General features: G+C 40.2%; 1 long non-coding RNA gene across 1 annotated transcript; it reads right to left on the bottom strand.

The window, feature by feature from the left end:
- Nucleotides 1-5,221: 5,221 nt before the first annotated feature.
- LOC140591800 (uncharacterized) lies at nucleotides 5,222-7,148 on the bottom strand. The gene is made up of 3 exons (XR_011992101.1): nucleotides 7,068-7,148; nucleotides 6,729-6,814; nucleotides 5,222-5,722 (listed from the first exon to the last, which is right to left on the bottom strand). It is a non-coding gene; the product is annotated as an uncharacterized lncRNA (long non-coding RNA).
- Nucleotides 7,149-9,235: the final 2,087 nt, after the last annotated feature.

Genomic DNA, 9,235 nt, shown 5'->3' with positions numbered 1-9,235 from the left:
ATTCTAAACAAGATGCCCCGATTTCATTTAAATACATTTAATAGCTGTAGGAACTAGTGAGCGGTATTTAGCAACATGCTATGTTAGAATAATGCCATCAAACGTGTCTGTTAAGCATATCACAGCGGACATACACGGAGGAAACATGGGGTAGAATCAAACAGGCCACAGGCTTTGAGATAGGCTGGCTCCCCAAGCTATTGCCCCCATTTAGCCCGAATGTCATAGACCTGCCCCGCCCCACATCCTGACAAAGATGTATTTAGTTGTATTTTGTTATCAGGGTGATCGTCCGTTCGCAGGCCACTTTGGCCATGTGGTGTAGTCATAAACCGTCGCGGATGTTTACCCGAAACCGGGGCATCAAACAAAGAATAAGGATTCCTTAGACAACCCATTTCAAAATATGGCAGCAACAAACGGAGTGCCCAGTTATTTCAAATAAACCATGACCTTTTTTTAAAGTATTGAAGCACTTTTCTACCAATGTGAATAATAAACATTTTAGACAAAAAAAATCAACGAATAACGCTGGCAATTCGTTGTCAAAATGAGCGTACGGCATTAGCCCAGAAGAGGGGTGGCAATTTGCATATGTGAAAGCCTATGTGAATGAGACACAGGTCCCAAACTTTTAACTAGAGACACAATATTTAAGTAGAGGCATACCCAAGCGAAACAAGAGAAAGTGTGAAACAAGCACAACTATTTTAGCGGTGAGGGTAAAATGCGGACCGTTTACAAACAGCGGATTCCGTGTTTAATAGTGTTGAGGCAATGTTTTCTAGCCATTTAAGAAAGGCAGCAAAGGTTTTTTTTTATACCTTTAAACATTAACAAAAACCGCTAATGTCTTTTCTTTAAAATTTTCAAGTCTATTTCTGTCTGGTTTTTCGCGATAAGTTGCGTGAACGCCTGAGTTAGTGTGTTTTTGGGGCTTGGATACACATCGAGGTCCTGACAGAAATAATTATGTCTGCTTTCACAAACCTAAAGTTAAACTTTAAAGCCCATCGGCGTGTGTGTGTGTGTGTGTGTGTGTGCTTGTGCACATGAGCACAAGCACATGGTTCAATGTAACTGTAGCAGCTTATTCCATTCATTCATTGTGCACATACACACATACACTCACCTAAAGGATTATTAGGAACACCATACTAATATGGTGTTTGACCCCCTTTCGCCTTCAGAACTGCCTTAATTCTACGTGGCATTGATTCAACAAGGTGCTGAAAGCATTCTTTAGAAATGTTGGCCCATATTGATAGGATAGCATCTTGCAGTTGATGGAGATTTGTGGGATGCACATCCAGGGCACGAAGCTCCCGTTCCAACACATCCCGAAGATGCTCTATTGGGTTGAGATCTGGTGACTGTTGGGGCCATTGTAGTACAGTGAACTCACTGTCATGTTCAAGAAATCAATTTGAAATGATTCGAGCTTTGTGACATGGTGCATTATCCTGCTGGAAGTAGCCATCAGAGGATGGGTACATGGTGGTCATAAAGGGATGGACATGGTCAGAAACAATGCTCAGGTAGGCCGTGGCATTTAAACGATGCCCAATTGGCACTAAGGGGCCTAAAGTGTGCCAAGAAAACATCCCCCACACCATTACACCACCACCAGCAGCCTGCACAGTGGTAACAAGGCATGATGGATCCATGTTCTCATTCTGTTTACGCCAAATTCTGACTCTACCATTTGAATGTCTCAACAGAAATCGAGACTCATCAGACCAGGCAACATTTTTCCAGTCTTCAACTGTCCAATTTTGGTGAGCTCGTGCAAATTGTAGCCTCTTTTTCCTATTTGTAGTGGAGATGAGTGGTACCCGGTGGGGTCTTCTGCTGTTGTAGCCCATCCGCCTCAAGGTTGTGCGTGTTGTGGCTTCACAAATGCTTTGCTGCATACCTCGGTTGTAACGAGTGGTTATTTCAGCCAAAGTTGCTCTTCTATCAGCTTGAATCAGTCGGACCATTCTCCTCTGACCTCTAGCATCAACAAGGCATTTTCGCCCAACGGGACTGCCGCATACTGGATGTTTTTCCCTTTGCACACCATTCTTTGTAAACCCTAGAAATGGTTGTGCGTGAAAATCCCAGTAACTGAGCAGATTGTGAAATACTCAGACCGGCCCGTCTGGCACCAACAACTATGCCACGCTCAAAATTGCTTAAATCACCTTTCTTTCCCATTCTGACATTCAGTTTGGAGTTCAGGAGACTGTCTTGACCAGGACCACACCCCTAAATGCATTGAAGCAACTGCCATGTGATTGGTTGATTAGATAATTGCATTAATGAGAAATTGAACAGGTGTTCCTAATAATCCTTTAGGTGAGCATATATGCTATGTCTAGATCTCCTGGGGAAATCAAGAGTGTTGCCCACAAACATTGTTCAGCTTTTGGCCTAACATGGTCCTTGCTTGTTTTAAAGTTGCGTGAAGTGGAGTGAGGAGCATTCTGAACATCAAACTATTTTAAGATAAATTGTCTGTAACAGGAAATTTAGTTTCTCAATTTATTTCTTATATATTATTTTGTTAATTATTGAGTTCAAAGTTTTGTAGTAAATGGTGATATTGTCATCAATTTGGTGATAATGCGAGCCAAACATTTCTCGAAAATGACATTTGCATACAGTAAGTAAAACATTCTGAAATCATATTTCTATTTTATTCTGCTGCTGCTTACATGTTTACATCTCTGTCTCTCTCGCTCTCTCTCTCCAGGACAGTGAAAGTAGGACTATTTACCCTTGTTTATGTAGCTGTAGGATGGCCATAATATAGTTTCAATCCGATATCGATGTAATGCTTGTCTGTGATGATTGGTTAACATATTGATTGGTGTATTAATATAGCCGGAAAGTAATAAAACCCATTGCAATCAAGTATACAGTGCCTTATAAAAGTATTCAGTTATCATAATTTTACTCAATTACAAAGGATAGTTAAACGTTTTCCAAATGAGCATTTTATTGCATTTCCAAAGGCACTGTAACTTATTTCTGTGCCAACATTAAAATTAAATAAACTTATGATTTAATGTCGATATGAGATGACAAATTATTCACAAATGATACAGAGGTGCCACTCATTTCCACATACAGTAACTCATCACAATTGGGTGCCACTGTGCTTTTTAATGAAAAGCTGATAAAACTTAAAATGTGGTTCGGTCATGTGTGTAGTCTGTGTGTAGACAAGGAAACAGAGGCATAGTAGCTGTTATTTTTTTATTCCAAAGTCATCCAATTTGCTATTTTCCTTACATACCCACCCATTCACTCACTCACTCACTGACCCACCCACCCATTCACACACCCAAGTCTTCCGTAAGGTGTTTGCAGAACTCGCTGCAGAACCCAGGCTGTGTGAAGTTCCCCTCGTCTTCCACGCCCAATGTAGCCTATGGGACAATAAATAATAAGCAAGCATACTTAGTATCAAAACAGAGCAACAATGTTTTTCATTGCATACTTTCAAGAAAATATTCAGGACCTGACACACAATAAATTGTTCTGGTGACTTTCTTTTTGCAACCACTGACTTCAGCAACAATTGTCAACATTCTTACACAGTATGCATACCTGGTAAGCTGTTCTTATAAGTCTCTAGACAGTGCTGGCAGCATTCCAGGCGATACAATCGTCGGAATTGTGCTTGATAGGCCGCACTGTACAGTTTCCATGGGACTACACCTGTAGGTTTCAAATTTAAGAATGATTCATTAGAGTAAAATCCCTTGTTAATGGGAATACAAACATCCTAACTCAAAGGGTATTCAAAATATCATAATATGTTTTATACCTACTGTCAAGCCACTGAAAATGCGCTCGGGCACGGAATGTTTCCCTTCCGACTAAGTCCCAAAAAAAGGTGACAAACAAGTGACAGCTTTAAAAAAGCTTTGTCACCCTCGAACAGGACTACTTCTAAAAGGATATCCTCCAGGACGTCGAGGGGGATCTGTGAAAGAAATCATACAAGCACGCAAATATTATTTTACAATAGTTCTGTAATATAACAAAAACAGACAAAAATAGCATGACTTCTACATTCCAACTCCAACTGCTTAAAATGAAGCTCATTGTTTTCACATTTTTGTAGGGTACAGCACAGTAAGCACAGAGAAAAAAAGAGAAAAACAGCAGGTTCAGCTGTAAGATCAGCTACATAAATACCTGTTCAATGGAGATGGAACCCATTCCTCCTCCTCTACCATCTGTGCTTTCAACACATTGAATTTTCCTAAAAGAAATTATATTGTCACAACTATTGTAAAACTATGACATATTGTAATGGTATCACATAGAGTTGACTCCACCTGAGGGCACAGGTGTAAAACAATTTGATCACGTTGGGCACCAGACCTGGAAAAAGGCAGTCATGATACTACCAGCTTGTCAGACTGAAAGGCTTATATGCATATGGGTCAGAACAATGCATCAGAGTGATAAATATTACAGCATCAACTTTGTAAGGTGTATCAATCCCCACTAGGGTTGTAACGGTATACCGGTATGGCGGTTTATTGTGATATTGACATGTACGATTATCATATCATGCACATTTGCCTATCCGCGGTTTGGAAAAAAAAAAAAGAAACCAGATCTCACCTGCGCTGCTGTGTATATGCAACTTCTTTCCGCTTTACTGCTTAGACTCCACCCATAAATGCACAGCGGCGAAAATGTCCGATAGTGGCTGCAAATTCTAATCTCTATTTCCCGCCGAAAAAAAAATTAAAATCTGCAGTATGGGAATATTTTGGGTATCCGAAAAATGATCGTGGGGTGGATATCCAGTTTGCAAGAAATGTGGACGAACAGTGGCCGCAAAAGGAGGAAATACGTCGAACATGTTCTCCCATATTCGCGAACACCATCCCTCCGTGAAGATAAAGGTAAGTTCCATTTATAACTTAAAGCCGTATTATTTCTGTGATGCAGAGGGAATCCCGGAATCCAGTCATGTAATTGGAGTCAATTACAGTATAATTCAGATGCCACGTAAAATGTCCGATTTGATAGATAGATGGATGAATAAATCAAAATATAGCTGTGCAGCAAATTAAATCGCGATGTGCGTCTGTGAATATACAGCGCAAAAAGGCTGCCGCTTGCTCATTAACCAACTACCCCCCCCCCCCCCACACACACACACACACACACACACACACACACACACACACACACACACACACACACACACACACACACACACAGCGGCACAGATGATTATTTTGTCCTCCAGGTTCGTGTGCCGCCCCCCATAGAATCCCTCCCGGCGCCCTCCCAACTTCATCCCTTATCGTCTCCGCTCGCCCATCCTCTAGAAAAACGCTTTATTTAGATTATTTTTGTTTTCCTCCAAGTTCGTGTGCCGCCCCCCACGTGACATGAAAAAGTGCCGCCCCGGGCGGCTGCCCCGTTCGCCCATGCCTAAAACCGCCACTGCATGATGGTCATGGTTTTTAAAGCGTCTGCTGTCTCATTCACTATGTGAAGACGTGAACACATGAACATATCCAGAGCTACTCTCAAGAGAACACTTAATGATCATTTTATAATTTTATTTAAAAGAATAATCATCAAATACACTAACTGAAAACTCATAGGTGTTTAGTACAAGTGGACACATTCTCTCACCTCAGCGGTCAAGATTGAGCCCTGAAAATCTCAACATGCTTACATTTCTTCATCATAATCTGACCTGAAAAAAAGCAAAGAAATGCATGCTGCTATGATAATCTCAGGAAAATATTAACAAACATGACCCTGCACATATTGCTCTCCCATATATGCTGTTAAAGAGGAAGGACAGTTTGATTTATTCTTGTCTAATATAAAGAGAAATAACTTATTCCTTATTTTGTTCAAATGGGAGATGCGCAGCTTTATTTTATTTATTTTTCCCCCAAAAGTTAGACTCATACTTCCATAAGTTTTTTTTATTTTCATTAAAAAAAAGTTTGTTACAATAAACCATGTTCATCCAAAAACCATATCTCTTTTTATTCATTTAAGGGTCATTGTAGCTGATGATTATACTAATAATAATGATAGTTTAATACCGTATACCACGAAACCGTGATATTTTCTGAGACGATTATCATACCGTGAAAATCTCATACCGTTACAACCCTAATCCCCACCTTCAGATCAGATCACTAAGACCAATTAATCTGACTCCATTAAATTATGCTGCTGTTTGTAATAGGGTCAGTGGTGGCCTAATGGATAGGGAAGTGCACTTGTAATCGAAAGGTGCCACTGAAGTACCCTGAGCAAGGTACCACCCCCAAGCACTGCTCTCCTCTGCAATGTCATGGTGTCATATAGGTTAAATGCAGAGTACACATTTTGTTGTTGTGCACTGTGTGCTGTGGTGTGTCAATGACAACTAATCACTTCACTTATATGCCATGCACTACGAGGCATCACAGAAAATATTTAAAAAGTATGACACAAAAGGAATTGTATTACTGATTAATGAATAGTTTGTTTCCAAGTTATAAATAATATAATAACCGATACATTAGATGTTAAAAGTTATAACACCCATAAACAATGACAACTGTATTACATGAAATGGTTGCCAATTGTTAAATGGTTTCCAAATTTGCGACTAAGAGAGCCCATGCGGCAATCAATCAAATGAGTCAATCAATATATAAACAAACAAACAAATACGGAGGAACAAAACATAAAACATGCACCTCTGAGTCTCTGATTTCCGATCGGGCACTTGTGTGCTCCAGATGTGGTAGTCCCCAGCAGTCATCACTGCACACTGGTAGATCTCCTGTCATACATATCAGACCATGCATGAAAATATTAACCAAATAAGTGTTTCACCACATTTCTGTGATACTGAGCCATCTTATGAAGCATATAACACTTTCTTAGGGTGGCTGAAGGTTGGTATACATTTAGCTGCAGATCAAGTACCCACTGCAAACATACATAAGTATACATATTCTAAAAAACATGGATGTGTTAAGGTTTTTATTAAGTTGTACAACCAGGCCCTCAAAAAATATATATTGTCTTCATACCAGGGGATGCTGCAGTTGTCATACCATGAGCTGGTGCTGCTGTTGTTGTTTGTGCTTGTTCGGCTGGTGCTTCAGCTGGTGCTGCAAAAAAGCACATTTTAAACCAAATGATTTAGAATGAGTTAAATCGGTTGTACTGCATGCATTTCTCATCAACGCTATGCTGTCTAGCATTTCTGACAGATTTGTAAGTTATAGCTTTATGATCTTTCAAATTGCAAAATAAACATGAGGAATCACCTACAATTAAAAGACAAATATAACTTCACGGCACCGGACAGCAAAATTACATAAACATGACATAAACATGACATTACCACTAATAATTTAGAATGAGGGTGGAATACATACCCAAAACTGTCTGACCATTGGAATTTAACTGTATGTCCACTCCTTTGCCCAATCTCTTCTTCATGCTTTCTATGGTTCTTGAATTTCTAGCATTGTTGTAGTGACACAAAATATTTCGCATCAAAAAGACATGCGATGAGGGAGTCATCATGTTGAGAAAATGATTGTTTTTCCTCATTCCAGCAAAGAGCTGTTCAGCACACGGGCTGTTGATCCAACCACGTAACTCTGGGACCAGTTCCACCTTTCGCAAGACATCCCTGGCATCTTTTGAGTTTGCCTCATGAAATCTATCATAAAGAGCATAATGCTCAGACGATCCAGTTATAGGGTGGCCATTTTCATCAGGAACTGGCTTCTTGGTGACTAGCCATGGCAAGCTCACTTTTATCTGTCCAGTAGTGGCACATCTGATGTTATCTTCAGTAGGCTCAAGTAACCTACCCCCATGAGGTTTGAAGGGTAATGATTCTGGATCTCTTAGGTTGGTATGTGTTGCCAACCCTCTCGCAAAATCATATAATACAATGTTTGGAAAATGTTTCATCGACAATAAAAGGTCAGCAAAGTCCCGGGGGCTCTCAGCCCTTATGTTGAACTTAACACCATACACCACAGCACAAGGACAGGTGACCACAGCCCATCCACCTGTTTAAGGAAACTGTAAATCAGAGTGCAACCATTCCAAGTAATGAAACTAAGAACTGTCTGTAAAAACGGTCTCTCAGTAATAGAACACAACTTACCAGAAGCTCCCCAGATCTGTGAAAACACCTTATCATAACTCGCTCTGTTCTTCATTTCTTGTTGAAGTCTCGTTACCAGGTCCATCCGTGAGCCTTTGGGGTCTATGCCACACTGTCGGCACAGAGCACGCACAGCTTCCATCTATAATGAACATTAGTATAGTTGGTCTGGCGTGGTTCAAAAACACACATCTTTGACAAAACTGACAAAAATTGACTTAAGTTCAGTACCTTGAGCTTAAGAAGTTCATCAGTCAGTCGGTCCTCTGTGAGGTTAAACTCAGATTCCTCCTTTGCACTACAAGCAGAATACACTTCTTTGTATTCAGTGTTGAGTACAACATCCCTATCTCTTGTGTGAGGACCAATCCACGGAGCCCAACTATGGTAACTGGGATGGACGACAAATGGGTTTGACTTGTTGCCTTTAAATGATGTTAGAAAATATTATTAACATAACAGTACATTATTCCACGATAAACAAAGTAAATGCTAGAATACTGTCATCCCACCTAGAACATTGTGCGGACTGTACTTACTTGGGACCAACCCACGGCTGATCATTTCAAGGGAAACCATCTCCCAGAAATTTTCAACACTTACCTTTCCATCAAAAGTCTGAGATGGTTCCTCAATGCTGCTCACTAAGGAAAGCAAGACTTAAGTAAGCATGTTCCAAACAGTCATAGCTGGATATGTGGTGCTTGAAACAATGTAAGACTAAGAAAATGAATAAATGTGTTCACTTACCAGGCATGCTAAAAACGCCCTTCTCATGAAGGTCCATCACAACAGATACTGGATGATAACCACACGATACACAAGCATATGTGTAACCGAGGTCTGACAGTGCTTCAAAGCTTAAATAAGCCTGCAGGACCCTTTCCCTGGATGGATAGGTTTTACCAGAGGTCTTCTCCAACACATCCATGGCACTCCCTACTGCCTGATGAGTCTGTGAAATTGATGTATGACATTTAAAGGCTTTACAATATATTATTTTGATAAAGTATTCGTAATTGTTTTAAATGATTAAAACAACAGAACATGGTTCCTACCTGAAGTGTATTG

Source organism: Paramormyrops kingsleyae, chromosome 6 (genome assembly GCF_048594095.1).
Source record: "Paramormyrops kingsleyae isolate MSU_618 chromosome 6, PKINGS_0.4, whole genome shotgun sequence".
Taxonomy (NCBI): domain Eukaryota; kingdom Metazoa; phylum Chordata; class Actinopteri; order Osteoglossiformes; family Mormyridae; genus Paramormyrops; species Paramormyrops kingsleyae.
Note: the sequence above shows the minus strand (reverse complement) of the source record. Positions and strands in the feature narration are given on the sequence as shown.